Source organism: Rhinichthys klamathensis, unplaced genomic scaffold, assembly GCF_029890125.1.
Source record: "Rhinichthys klamathensis goyatoka isolate OS25496 unplaced genomic scaffold, OSU_Roscu_1.1 h1tg000004l_1, whole genome shotgun sequence".
In the NCBI taxonomy this organism is placed as follows: domain Eukaryota; kingdom Metazoa; phylum Chordata; class Actinopteri; order Cypriniformes; family Leuciscidae; genus Rhinichthys; species Rhinichthys klamathensis.
The window spans coordinates 905,273-921,241 of NW_026606557.1; positions in this window are offsets into that span (position 1 = coordinate 905,273).

Genomic DNA, 15,969 nt, shown 5'->3' on the forward strand with positions numbered 1-15,969 from the left:
TTCCTGTCATCATGGATATACGTGTTTCCTGTTTGGATTATTGTCTTTATCTTCCCTGTTTGGATTTTCTTTGTGTGTTTATTTAATAAATTATTGCTGCGAATAGATCCTCGCCTCTTCCCTGCTAACCGTAACAACTAGCAGCAAAAGTGTTTTGCAATACAATTCAGTACATTGAATTAATTTTTTATGGAAGTAGATGGTAGTGAAATGTAAAGTGTGACCGCATCAGGTTTCGGTGAACAGACTTTCAACGGACGGACCGAAATCTCTCAGATTTCCTTTAAAATATCGTCGCGTTTCGAAGATAAATGACGACATAACAGAATTTTCATTTTTGGGTGAACTAACCCTTTAATATTTTGGCTACTGGTTGTGGGAATATTGTTAGTCACATTTAAATGTGTTTTATTGGTGAATGGCTGTGTGTGGATGTGAAGGCATTTGTTCCTCTGATAACAGGGTTTTATCAGGTCTAGGTTGGGATGATTTGCCTGAATCTCCACTCACTGAAACATCTGGACTCTGTAATTCCTTCTTTTCGATTCTCACAGAACACACACATCATTGAGTCTCCAGGGAGTGTGGAGTCTGTGTTAAGACTTGTGTTCGTGATTGAATTCATTCTTTTAAGGCAAGAAAAATATACAACTTTTATAAAGAACAATTTTTTTAAGTTTTAAACATAATATCTGATCACATCGATATCATTTAGGCCTAGCTGACAGATAACATAAATTAAGAATCAAAACAAATGCAATCAAACAAACACATTTACTGTAAGTCAGGGTGGTTTTAACTAAAAAAGTGATGCATCTGAAATCCATTTACATAAATGCTTATTTTCTCTAGCAGTACTTTGTAATGTCTTTTTCAAACATTTAATGACCCCATTTAGTTATGAACATCTTTGTGAATTCTATATAACTAAAATGAGATTATCTTCTGAAAAACACCCTGAGAAACATCTGGATTCCACATGTATAAAGTACCAGTGTTCAAGACCCGCAGTGAAGACAACCATATTCTGGGTGGTTGCTATACAGTTGCTAGAGTGTTAGCGAGGTGGTTGCTAGGGTATTCTGGGTGGTTCCTATACAGTTGCTAGAGTGTTAGCGAGGTGGTTGCTAGGGTATTCTGGGTGGTTCCTATACAGTTGCTAGAGTGTTAGCGAGGTGGTTGCTAGGGTATTCTGGGTGGTTCCTATACAGTTGCTAGAGTGTTAGCGAGGTGGTTGCTAGGGTATTCTGGGTGGTTGCTAGGCAGTTACTAGGGTGTTCTAGGTGGTTGCTAGGCAGTTACTAGGGTGTTCTAGGTGGTTGCTAGGGTATTCTGGGTGGTTGCTATACAGTTGCTAGAGTGTTAGCGAGGTGGTTGCTAGGGTATTCTGGGTGGTTGCTAGGCAGTTACTAGGGTGTTCTAGGTGGTTGCTAGGGTATTCTGGGTGGTTGCTATACAGTTGCTAGAGTGTTAGCGAGGTGGTTGCTAGGGTATTCTGGGTGGTTGCTAGGCAGTTACTAGGGTGTTCTAGGTGGTTGCTAGGGTATTCTGGGTGGTTGCTATACAGTTGCTAGAGTGTTTGCGAGGTGGTTGCTAGGGTATTCTGGGTGGTTGCTAGGCAGTTACTAGGGTGTTCTAGGTGGTTGCTATACAGTTGCTAGAGTGTTTGCGAGGTGGTTGCTAGGGTATTCTGGGTGGTTGCTAGGCAGTTACTAGGGTGCTCTAGGTGGTTGCTAGGGTATTCTGGGTGGTTGCTATACAGTTGCTAGAGTGTTTGCGAGGTGGTTGCTAGGGTATTCTGGGTGGTTGCTAGGCAGTTACTAGGGTATTCTGGGTGGTTGCTAGACAGTTTCTAGAGTGTTCTAAGTGTTTGCGAGGCGTTTGCTATGGTTTCCATAAGTTATATGCATTAATACAAGTTCAACAGTTTCTATTCAAACTTTCTCGAAGATCAGCTCGTCTTCCTCCTCACAGAATCAACAGAGTAAAATATATGTACACAAAGAAACAACATCCTGCTGGTATTCTTAATATGATCAACAAGATCTTCAAACCAACATCAACAAACACTCAGACACAAGAACACACACACACATAACAGGAAACAGGAAGTGAAGACAGTGAGTTTATTCACTGATCACAGAAAACACACACGAGAGAAGAAACAACAAGAACAGCAACACTTTTTGTTTTTGATGTGTGTGTTAGTACAGTAAGTGTGTGTGTGTGTGTGTGTTTAATGTGACACAGAGACACAGAAGAGTTTGAAGAATAAACTCTAAATCCAGCCCAGAGGGACACTCTAACACACTGAACATGAGTGTAAGTCAGTGTGTGTTAGTGTGTGTGTGTATGTTAGAGTGCGTGTGTGTGTGTTTATTGTGACACAGAGACACTGAAGAGTTAACATTATAAACACTAAATCCAGCATAGAGGGGTTCAGTGAATGTGTGTAAGTGTGTGAGTGTGTGTGTGTGTCAGAGATGCTGTAGAAGGACAGAGTGCCGGCCGACACGTCCACACACACTCCTACTCTCTTACAGGATCCTGGATCAGCAGAAACATCAGTGGAGTGACTATTGTGAAGGACAGAGAGACTGTGATCAGACCAGCGGCTCAGACTCCAGGACTTCTCATTCAGTCCAAACCAACAGTCACTCCCTCCTTTCCTCCTGATTCCTTTATATGACACTGATATATGAGTATAATCACTCCATTCAGTGTGTGCTGTGTTTGGATCCAGTGTGAGATCAACGGCGTCTGAACACAAGAACACACATTACAACAGAACATTTACAACAACACACACTAAAACTGTTTGTTTGAGGACTTACATTTGTGTAATCTTGAAATCATAAACTCTCCTCCGTGATCCACACTAGAAAACACACACACACAGAGAGAGCGAGACAGAGTCTATTATTACACAAAAACAGAAGTTTCTCATATTGTGAACTCAAATTATCTTCATTTGTTCTTTCTTTCTTTCTTTCTTTCCTTCCTTCCTTCCTTCCTTCCTGACTGACTGACTGACTGACTGACTGACTGTGTCCGGGACTGTCAGCTAAAGGTGCTCAACAGCACCAAAGTCCCTTTGAGGCCATTTCACTCCGCAGCCATTTTTGCAACGCCTCTCTCTTTGAATGGGGAAACATCAAATTCTGCCAACCTGTTTGCCAAGCTTATTTCTACATTTCATACTTGAAATCACCAATTAAATCTGACAACACCTGTCTCATAAATTTTGTTTCTAAATAGTCTAATCATGACAAAAAGCTTATTTTTCAGGCTGCATCAGGACACTGACTGTTTCTATAGCAACCGGAGCTTCTAGGCAGCTGCAGTGATGCGATGACTTGACCAACTGCCGATTTGGCTCTTTCATTTAGAAGGCGGGACTTATTACACTATTATACTATATATTATATATATTATTATTATACTATATGTTGTGTGTTGCAGTTTCTCCCATTTATAGTAATATGAGTGAACCATCTTTGTGTAAACAGTATAAAGTCTTTGACAGTGCCTTAACTGATAAACATGGGTGTAAATACAGTATATGTAAGGAATAATTGACGACAGGCCATTGAATTATTAGAAAAATTCGCGGAGTGGCCGTTACACCTCGGGTGTGCATTATTTTTCTAATAATTCAATGGCCTGAAGTCAATTATTCCGCTTATACTACAGTTAACACACCTCAAAACATTGTTCAGATGATGCATTTCAAGACGTTTCTCAAGTTTTTTGTCATTAAAACGCTCTTGTATGTAGGACTAATTTCTTACGCATCTAATCCCATGCCTCCGTTGCTAATTCCAAAACGTCATTTTAGAGTTAGTAACGGAGGTTTGAGCCACTGATAGCAGACTAATGATGGGGACACACTTACGACTTGCTGAAGCATTCGAAGACTGACTGTTTCCCTCGACTGTAGCAGGTCTTAAAGGGGTCATATAATGCCATTTGTGTACAAGCTAATATGATTCTTTAGGGTCTAAATTAAAAGTTTGTAATATACTTTAATTAAAAATTCTCATTAGTATTGTAAGAAAACACTTATTTTACCTGGTCAAAAACAGCTCTGTTTTCAGCACGCCGTTTCAGTGCATATGACTTTAAATGATAATGAGCTTTGCTCACCCCGCCTCTCTGTTCTATGCGTACACAATTTGTAACTCAATAACACAATAACCATAACGCGCTGTTCAGTATAAACGTGGGATTATGAATTATATTGAGAACGTCATACATAGAAAACATGCCGTAATGTACCCTGAGTGTAAACCTGTACGCAACTGGTCTAATGTAAGCTTTACCGTCAATGACAACTTCAACAGTTCGCACACATCCGTCACTGCCTGGCAATGTCTTCTGAACTCTGCCTATGGGCCACTGAGCTCTTGGGAGTTGCGGATCCACAATCAGTACAACAGAGTCGACCTCCAGGTTTACTGAAGCTTTCTGCCACTTCTGCCTTGTCTGAAGCGTAGGCAAGTAGTTTCTGGTGAACTGTAACCAGAATTGGTCCGCCATGTTTTGACAGTGACGCCACCTCCGCCGCCCCATATCTCCTGGAGCATATGCCACCTGAGGGAGAGATGCATCCCGCCGCCCCATAAGAAGAAGCTTAGGAGTAATTGGATCGATGTTGGCTACATCTGTTGAGGCATATCCCAGAGGTTTCGAATTGAGAATCCCCTCGACTTCCACTAGGATTGTGGACAGAACATCCTCTGTGACTGCTTGGTTCCCAACGGCAACCTGGAGAGCATTTTTTATAGAGCGGACCTCACGCTCCCATATTCCGCCGAAATGTGGAGCGCTGGGCGGGTTGAACTTGAAGTCAATTTGGTGGTCTGCAAGACGGATTTGGAGTTCTGACTCCATGCTAAAGAAGGCTTCCCGTTGCTCTCTTTCTGCCCCGCGGAAGTTAGTGCCACAATCTGCAGCCTTCCTATTTTGACCAGGTATGGGGCAAAGCAGTCAACACCCGTTGAATAAAAGGGTGGACAGAGTAGACGGAGGCGTTCTGGTGGCAAATCTGCCATTTGAGGTACCTTTGGCTGCGCTCTCCAGCGCTGACAGGACTGACAATGAAGTTGATGGTGCTTGATAGCCTGGCCTCCTCTGAGAATCCAGTATTGCCTCCGTATCTCAGCGTAGACTCTTTCAGCTCCCGGATGTAACAGATCTTGAATAAGGAGCTTTGTTACTGCGTGTCTTGGGTCCAGTACAATGGGGTGAATTTGTTCTGGGTCTGAGTTTGCACGCCTTCTTAGACGCCCCCCAACTCGTATCATGTTGGTCAGGGGGTCCCACTCTGGAGCGAGGTTGACTAATCGACTGTGCCAATTTCTGTGCCTGAAGGACAGCTACCTCTTCCGGGAAGCTCTGAGCTTGACATGCCCTCAGCAGGATAGCTTCCGCCTCTCTGTTAGTCATTATCACACTGTTCGATGCGGCCGCCCCTTGACAGGCTTGTAGAGTTGCCCCCACTAACTCTCGCCAAGTCTTGAATTGCTTAACATCGGGTAGGTTGGACTCTGTTTCAACCGCCATTACAGAGTAGCAGGTTAGGCCTTTCAATTCGGATCCTACTTCTGACTGTGCAACTTCAGGTCTTTTAGGCCAGTGCTCTGGGCTCTGTTTCAAGAATGGAGGCCCTTGACTCCATTGACTGGGCTCGGCCAAACTTTGGAGGGTTTTACCTCTCGTTATGTCATCAGCGGGGTTATCCTGCGTATTAACATACCTCCATGAGCTGTGGTCTGTTAATTCTTGGATCTCTGTGACTCGTGTCCCAACGAACACCTTGTACCGGCAGGAGTCTGACTGAATCCACTCTAGCACAGTCATGGAGTCTGTCCACAGAATTGTCTGATTGATGGAGAGTGTCAGCTCATCCCTCACCAGTTTGGCCAGCTGAGCTCCAGCTAAAGCAGCGCAAAGCTCCAGGCGAGGTACAGACTGCTGCCTCTTAGGACCAACCCGTGATCTGGCCATTATGAAGGAAACATGAATGTCACTGCTGGTTCGAACAGCCAAATATGCGTTCTTTCAGAGGCGTCGCAGAACACATGAAGGGATCTGTGCTGTTCTGCTGCAGTTGTGGAGGCTGGTGTGTAACAGCGAGGAATGGAAACTGCAATGAGTTATTTAAGCTCGCTTTCCCAGTTGGTCTAGGCGGCCTGAAGGTTTGGTGGTAGATCTGGGTCATCCCAGTCTCTCTTTTTAGCCCACAACTGTTGGATGATCACCTTTGCTCTGGTGGTAAATGGTAGTATGAACCCCAGTGGATCATATTGGGATGCCAACACCTGGTAAGCAGCTCTCATCGTCAGTTCTGCATGCTCAATGAGCCGATAATGGTAGCCAATGTGGGCTCCATAAGATCAACGCGGTTTTGCACTAACCACTGCTCTGTGGCTGATGACCGGGCTTCCGTCGGAAGATGAGCCACCACCACTGGATGACTGCTAGCCCACTGTCTGAGGTCGAACCCTCCTTCTGCTAACATGCTGCATGTTTGCTTGGCTGCTGGGATAGTAGGGAAGCTTGTCAGGCAGTTATCCACGTAGAAGCTTTGGTGGACTAGTTGTTGTAGCCCTGGATATTTGGCTTCGGAATTGCAAGTATGGTGTAGCAGAGCAAAGATGGCACAGCATGGACTGCTTGTTGTGCCGAATGGCAGAACCTGCCACTCGTATACATCTGGAGGGTTTTCACTCTGCAGATCTCTCCAAATGAAACGGAGAAAGGGCCTGTCTTTCGGCAATAGACAAACCTGATGGAACATGCCCTTGATATCTGAGCTTACTGCTACAGGATGCTGTCTGAATCTCAGGAGTACTCCTAACAGCGATGGTCCAAGTGTAGGACCTGGGAGGAGCTCATCGTTCAGGGACAGGCCATGGTATCTGAAAGAACAGTCGAACACCAGTCGTTGCTTATTGTTATGACTCACGAGATGATGGGGCAGGTACCATGCCTCTGTTTGTGTCGCTTCCATTTGGTTGAGCTTGACTACGTAACCTGCCTCGATGAGTTTGGCAATCTCTCCTGAATAGATTGAAGTCTTTTCAGGGTCCTTCTGGAGTCTCCTTTCAGTGCTCCTCAGATTTTCAAGGACAGATTGCATGGAGCCCTTAAGTTCTGGAGCACTTGGGTTCCACAGAAGAGGGGTGGCGTAATGCTGTACTCCCTTGACATTGACTCGCTGCGTTTGAGACTCAAGAAACTGCATAGCCTCTTTGTCTTGCCTAGACCGGACAACCAGTTTCTCGTTACGAAAGGGCAGCACATCCAGTCGCCATAACCTCTCCACATTTCTGTAGAGAAGATCGTCTGGGTGGTCAGTGGAGATGAAGATACATTGCTGCACTGGTTCTTGGCCTGTGGTACTCATTTCCGCCCCTTGAAGTGCCCAGCCGAGAGCTGTACAAACTGCCACGGGTCCCCCTTTGGTGCCTTGACAAATAGGCTCCTTAGCAGTAATAAGGTGAACTTGGTCTGAACCTATGAGCACCAATGGACGTACCTTGTGAAATGGCTGTAACGGAACTCCTCTTAGATGTGCATACCATCTCTGAAGAGTCTGAACTTGGTATGACTGTTCCACCAGATCAATGCCAGAAGCTGTGAATGCTCCAAACACTTGATAGCGTTTCTCTGGGTTACCTCTTGGAGAGATATCAAAGGTGACTTTTGAGCCATTGAGATGAGTAGTGTCTGGTCGGACAGTATGAAGGGCTAGAGTCTCAGGTTCACCTTTAAGCTGGAGCTGCTGGACAGCAGTAGGTAGGATCATGGTGCGCATAAGTCTCTATTGTCTCTGCCTGATGCAAAGGATGGCAGAAGGTAGATGCGGCTCTCCGAGGTAGCTGATGATGTATCGGTTGCATACCTTCGGGCCACGCCATGAAGCACTTGAAGGTGAATACCACCACAGTCACTGCAGGGTTTCTTCAGATTACATGTCTCAGGCGCATGGGAACAGGCACATTTCCAGCAGCGGGTCCCCTCTGAAATCCACTTACAAAGATCAGCCACTGACTATTCTTTAATACTGCTGCATCGAGTGATGTAGTGGTCTTTGCTGCCACAGAAAAGGCAGTTGACTTTGAGGGGGGTCTTCTTCCAAGACACCTTAGGACTGGGAGATGCTTTATCCTCAATGGGTGCTGCACCATGATACAAGGCTGTACTCTGGCTTTTTGGTTTAGCTGCACTCTTCTCCTTTGAACCGCTGGGATCCCTTTCATACTGGTAGCGTTGCACTAACCTACTAGACAATCTCTGTTGCTGAGCTTTGACGTGGAGCCACCCTGCGAAGTCTTGTAGGTTGTACGGGTTAATACTGGGGGAGTTGAGCTTCCCTTGTAGCTGGAGAAACTCTATGAAACCATCTCGCAAGTACTTTGGCAGCTTACTAAACAAACGATCCACATGCGAGCATCAGTTCAACTCCATCCCTCTGGGTCCCTCCAACGATAACAGCATGCTCACTAAGAGGTGGACACGGAGAGCGAAACTCTGGAAACTGCGAGCATCGTTTGGTTTCACCTCTGGTGCTGTGAGGATTGCTGCTATTTCGCTCTGCGCTAGCTGATGGGGTTGGCCATATTGTAACTGAAGAGCTTGCATAGCTGCAGAGTACGGGTATGGATGATGGCGGCACGACTGGCCAATCATTTGTGCCTCAGGCAGTTTAAGGTGTTCCAGCAAGATGTGGTACTTGTATTTCTCGTCTAGCTCTGCATGAGGTTCAAGAAGATTGTCCAATGCTAAGTTCAGGTTAGCGAATTCCCTTTCGTTGTCATTTACAAAATCAGGAATCTTTGGCTGGGGGGCAGCATGCAAAGGGCGGTGAGGCACCAAGTATTCTGATCGCTTCAGTGGCTGGCTCAATGGATGTAGAGAAGTGCCTGCGAGAGCAGGAATGTTCATGGCAGGAACTGAAGCACTGTGCAGGGTTTGAGGCACTGACACTACTGGAGGCATTGTAGTATAGTGAGGAACTGAAAAACTGGATGCAAGTGGAGCCGTATCAGGTTGCCGTGGAGAAGGTGCCACTGTTGTATAGATGTAAGGCACTCTGGGATGCTGATAGGTTTGCGTGGGAGCTACTAGCTGTGGCTGCACCTGAGGCTGAAAGGCAGATCCAGCATCGTCATAAGGGCAAAACTGTGTATTAAGCAGTAGTGGCAAAGTGTCTGCTCTTGTAGCATGTTGGTGTTGGTGCACAGCGACAGGTAACGTACCAGACGACATTTGCGAGTACAAAGGGAGTGAAGTGACTGGCTGTATTGGTACAAAACCAGGGTTAAAGTGCTCTGTCTCTGCAGTAGGTGTGCTTACATTTATTTGTGTGACACTCATATGTCTTTGTACTTCGGTATGTAACTCAATGTCAGGTGACTGTGATGAATAGGAGGAATGACTTGATAAAGGGGGTCGGATGATGTGAGTTTTCTGGAGGTGATCTCGTCAGTAGGTCATCACTGCAGTAGAGGTCATCACTGCAGTAGTCAATAAATGTAATGAATTATTATAATTATTTATTATTATTTATGTCAGTGGTGTGGCAGGCTTTACACTTTGCACCTCTTCATCCCCTTCTTCCCTCAGGAATGATGTAATATGTTTCATCAGCTCCTGACGCCGATGCTGTCGTTTTTCATACTGCTTGAGTTTACTCTGAAGCGCAGCCATATCAGCAGCCTCATCTCTTTCCTTCTCGGAGATAGACTTCATTAATTCCCTCAGTGAACTCATACTTAAGTCTGTGGAGCTTGTGGCTGGATGCTGGTCATGATTGACTAATTATGCCCACTGCGGCTGCTGCTCCTCTCTGCTCTGCTGGCACCTCTGCTGTAGGTGGGGAGGAAAGAGCATGTCGGTGATGGCTGTAGTCAAGGAGATACTCCTCCAGATGCTTGGGTGTGTGACGATGCCGTGAGGGTCTGTCTGACGTCTCAGCATGAGGGAGAGGTTGATCGCTCTTCCGATGACATCACTGCAGTAGTCAATAGATCCGGCTGGAAGGACCATTTGTTGGGGATTGCCCCGCTGAAAACTGGTGGATTATATTATTGAACGCTGCAGAACTCTGGTCAGGGAGTCGGAGTCATCAGGTATAGTTTAGTCGTTTATTGAACAAGAGTGACCATATACACATACTAGTGTATTTGAGGTAGTTTCTCAAATAAATATTATAACAGAAATAAATACTCACTGTCTAAGCATATTCAACAACTTAAGAGATTGCAAACCCAAATATAAACATATCTGTAAAGTGTACTGATACATGAAATATAAATGTAAAAATATATTAGTAGTCTGCAATAACAAACTGCATAGTGCAATGAAACAGTCTTATTAAAGCTGCAGTAGGGAGTTTTGAGAAAACGTTGACTTAGCCTGAAAATTTGAACAAGCACAACTTACAGGTCCCGCCCCCTTGCTCTCTGCTGCGCTACAGCCCTCCCTCCACAGCTCGTCCTCCACAGCGGAGCCTGTCGTGAACGCGCAGGCTAGTAAACAGGGCCACCGATAACAGCGGATAAAAAGTTATATGGCACAATCACTAATAGGGACTTAACGTCAACAATATGCTTTACATTGACTATGGCCTGCCCATACTTTGACTACAAACTTGGTCCTCAAATCATTATGTATTTTCCAATAGCCTACATGTAACTTTATAACGTTGCACTCTTTCTAGTAGTTATAAATAGCTAGTAAGATAACGTTAATATAACGGTAACTAACGTTACAGCATGTAAGTAATTATTCTAGCGATATATAATGCTAGATAAGGTGTGCTAGTACATTATTTCAGCAACATGACAAGCCAGTGAATTAGCAGGTTTCAATTGTTGCTTAGCAGAGTGCGTGACATTTTATCTACATGTTATGCGGCTAGAGTTTTGACACCGAGTCAATGGGCTCTGTGTAATTCTTTCTTTTTCGCATGTTTATCGTCATCAGTCTTTTTCCTTTTACCTCTTTGTTTTATGAGCAGGTGTCACTCGAGAATTGGCAGTTTAGGTTGTTTCTCCGTCATAAGCACAGCTGCAGCACGCCGGCAATCTTGAGTTTGAACGACGGCTCACGCTCCGGCGCTCGCGCTGTGCAAGAGAGGGGTGTGATCAGCGCGTACACGAGCGTGATTGACAGTGCTAAGACACTCCTCTCGGCTCTGAATGGTTGTTTCTGACCGGGAGCGTGTATTTCTTGCAAATGGCAATAGGACCACTGGGAGGAGCCAGAGGAGCCTGATTTTTGCACAGATTATCTGTCTCATATTCTACTGTCAGGACATAATGACAGTTTTAGCAAATACATGTTTTCAAAAGTTACCTACAGGAGCTTTAATACAGGCAGTAATAATTTACAACCAGTGAAGGATATTATACCACGGAGAAATGCACTTAAAGGTAATAACTAAACATGAACAATAGGAGCCGCGATGCTAGCGGGCTAATCCGCTCGTTAAGCAGGATCAAAAATTACACTTAGAAAGATCGCTAAACATCAACTACATCACAAACATGGTCTAACTTAGCGCAGTTGGGATGCAGTGTAACAATCTGCGTTATTAACAATATACTTAGAAGGAAACCTTACTTTGTCACAAACTTTATCTTGCACATAAACACTGAACATGTGAATGTGTTCACGCGATATGATCGCTCAACTTAAGTAGCTTAGTGAATAGGCAATTACACTGAGTCCGTACGTACTGAGAACGCTGCGCTACGTTATTTGCGTGCAACGCAACTTAAAACGTCACACACAGTTAACTTAACACTTAAAGGGAGAGAATTCACAACATCTTTAAAACAAAATAATAATGACAAAATAAAATAAAAATGAAACAATTTCCCAGAAAAAGGGATAAAAAATACATTAAAGATAATTATAAAATGTGACTGGGTCACTAGAAAAATGTCCACTTTTGGCAAGATGTCTTAAAATGTATTTCTTTTTTAAACATTTCAACTTAGACCACATTATTAGATTACCCTTTGACTCTATGTATACACATAAATGACAGCTTAATGATTTTGAAAAATCTTATTTTGTGCATTTATTTAAAGACCGCATGCACCATTTCTTCTCACTGGTGTTACTTACTTATTTGGCAATATAAAGGTTTTCATAAAATATTATTTCTCAATTTATTCCGCACATGTAGTCAGAGTTACAGAAAAATAATGATAATGCAACAAATAACCCTACAAACGGAGCGTCCCCTTAGGTCCGTTTTGTAATGTTCGCTGACGGACGTTCTGAGGACGTTTGTCCATTTTGCAAACGTCCCTATTTTGCCTCTCATCTGCCATTTCCATAACAACACTTACACAATCCAGTTGACCATGGGTTGCCTTTTATCATCAGACATGACACCTTGCAACTCAGACAAATGAAAATTTAAATAAAATATAAAATATAAACGCATATTGGATTTAAAAGGGAATATTTTTATCTCTTAAAATCCCTTCAATTAAGTGTGATAATGGATTTTATGCAGAAACCGTATTTTTTTGTTTTACAGATTGACATAGTTTTAGTGCAAATAAACTATAGTCAAAATATTCTTTGAATGAATTGTAAAATTAAGTTAATGTTTTAATTGTTAATGTTAAAAGATAATAACTTTCATGTTACTTATAACTACTATCACTAACTAAAGATCTAATCAAATCACGAGTCTGTTTTTAGCAGTTATAATTAAACATCAAAAACATGATAATTGAATACAATTTATGATGTATCCCACATGCATGAAGAAAATAAGGTTGAATCTCAGGAGCTCTAAAAGAATGCATCGACTTCAACTAATGAATGCAGCCAAGGAAAATGTGAAGAATGGAAAAGCATCTTCACTCAAAAAAATGATATGTTGGCTTTACTTAACTTTTTTATGTAAACAGGTTCCACCGGTTCCACATAACTATGTTTCGTTAAACAAACATAATATGTTCATGTAACTTCAACATCATGGAATTTGGTCATTTTAAGCGACCCAATTAAATTCTGAGCTAATGAGTTAATTAAGTGAATAACTGAGTGATGATTGAGCATTATTGAAGACACCTGATGTTAACAAGCAGAATCACTGAATGAGAAAACCGGAATGTTTAAGTCACCATTATGGAGATAAGTGTGTGTTTTAGTTGGGCTCTTGACCATTAACTTATTAACTTTAGATTTTGTTTGGTTGCTGTACATGAGTTATAACAGCCGGATGAACAATAAACAAAGGTCATCTGATGGTGTTGGTTGTGATTTAACATAATCATTATTTCACAATCATTTGACCTGAGTCACTGAATTTATATTAAACCGAATTTCTGAGTTAAGTTAACCTTTCGAATAATAGCAGCATTGTCATTTTAGAGCATACTATTTTTAGACTTTTCAATGAAATTCAAATGATCAAATCAATAAATAAATAAAAAACTTCCTTAAAAAATGTTTTGAGTAGGCACACACAGACATCAAGAATCAGCCTGTGAATCTCAACAGTGGTGACGATTATAAAGCATGTTGCAGTGCATTCTGGGTGCCACCAATCAAAACTCATTCATGGCTCCCATCATGCATTGCTGCATGAATAAATAATGAGCTTATGATCTGTTTGTCACCATTGCTAAGATTCATATGCTGATTCTTGATGTCTGTGTATGCCTACTCAACATATTTTTTAAGGAGTTTTTTTTTAATATCTTGATTTGATCATTTGAATTTCATTGAAAAGGCTAAAAATAGTATGCTCTACAATGACAGTAAGGTAAACTTAACTCAGAAATTGGGTTCAATATAAGTTCAGTGATTGAGGTCAAATGATTCTGAAATAATGATTATGTTAAAACACAACCAACACCATCAGATCTCCTTAGTTCATTGTTCATCCGGCTGTTATAACTCATGTACAGCAACCAAACAAAATCTAAAGTTAATAAGTTAATGGTCAAGAGCCCAACTAAAACACAGACTTATCTCCATAATGGTGACTTAAACATTCCGGTTTTCTCCTTCAGAGATTCTGCTTGTTAACATCAGGTGTCTTCAATAATGCTCAATCATCACTCAATTATTCACTTAATTAACTCATTAGCTCAGAGTTTAATTGGGTCGCTTAAAATGACCAAATTCCATGATGTTGAAGTTACATGAACATATTATGTTTGTTTAACGAAACATAGTTATGTGGAACCGGTGGAACCTGTTTACATAAAAAAGTTAAGTAAAGCCAACATATCATTTTTTTGAGTGTTGCCAGTAGAACCGACGTCTCGTTAGAGAGTTCTGTGTTGCCCCTGGTGTCCAGCTTCATCATGCACTCCTTGAGCATTACATCTCAGAGAGCAGCAGGAACAATAAACTGAAAAGTATTCTTCCTTGTGATGACATCTTTGGAGACTTGCTATTCACTACCTGATACTCCTCCAAGAGAGCACCGGGCACTCTGTTAAGTCGGTGGAACACACTTGGTCGCACAAACGGTTCACGGTTGAGGGGGTCTGCGACTACATTCTCAATCAGGCCCAAGAATGTATTTGATGTTGAAATTATACGGAGCGAGCTTTGCGACCCAACTTTGCTCACAAGCATCCAACTTGGGTTTAGTAAGAATGTAGGTCAGTGGGTTGTTGTCTGTCCATACAGAGAACTGCTGACACTTGAGCCAGTGACTAAATTTGTCAAAGACTGCCCATTTGAGAGCAAATAACTCTAGCCTGTGTGTGGATATTTTAGTGTGGCATAATTAAGTAACCTGCTAGCAAAGGCTATGGGGCGAGCAACCTTTCCATCCGCCACTACCTGAGAGAGGACTGCAGCAAGCCCATTACTGGAAGCATCGACAGACAGCAAGAAAGGTTTACTCAAATCTGGGTTTGTCAAAGTGACTCTTCCGAATATGTTTCAGCGCACTAAAGGAATCTCGGCATTCCTGGGTCCAGTCAGAAGAGGTACGTTTTCTGCCTGCCATCACACGTTTCTGTCCTTTGGTGTGCCTCGGTTTCCTCATGCCTGATGTTAATGCAAAGAGGGGTCTACCAATGCGAGAACAACCTTCATATACTGCTGGTGGAAAACCACTATCCCCAAAAATGAGCTTATTTTTGTTTGTGATGGAATGTCAGTGCCATCTTCCATAAGATCCTGTTCTGTGATGTCAACAATAGCTCTGACCTTTTCAGGATCTGTAGCCACGGCTTCACTACTCACAATGTGGCCAAGAAACTTAACAAAAGGCCTGAATCTGAATCTCCTGTTTGGATATGTGCGTTTCCTGTTTGGATTATTGTCGTCATCTTCCCTGTTTGGATTTTCTTTGTGTTTATTTAATAAATTATTGCTGTGAAAAGATCATCTCCTCACTCATGGTAACCGTAACAAATAGCAGCAAAAGTGTTTTGAAATCAGAAATCTCTCAGATTTCATTAAAAATATCTTAATTTGTGTTTCAAAGTTGAACAAATGAAAGTCTTACGGGTTTGGAATGGCAAGAGGGTAAATAAATAATGACATTTTTGGGTGAACTAACCCTTTATTATTTGGGTTACTGGGTGTGAAAATGTTTGTAGTCATTAAAATACAATATATTTGTATTGGTGTATGACTGTATGTGGATGTGAAGGCAGTTCTTCCTCTTATAATGTGGATTTACACATAAATCATTGAATTTTCAGGGAGTGTGGGGTCTGTGTTAAGACTTGTGTTCATGATTTTATTCAAGAACAAATTATACAACTTTTATAAAGTACAATTTATTAAGTTTAAAACTGATAAAAACACAATATCCGATAACATCAATATCATTTAGGCCTAGCTGACAGATAACAAAAATTAAGAATCAAAACAAATGTAATCAAACAAATACATTTAAGTCAGGGTGGTTTTAACTAAAAAGCTATGCATCTGAAAGTCTATTTGCATAAATATCTAATG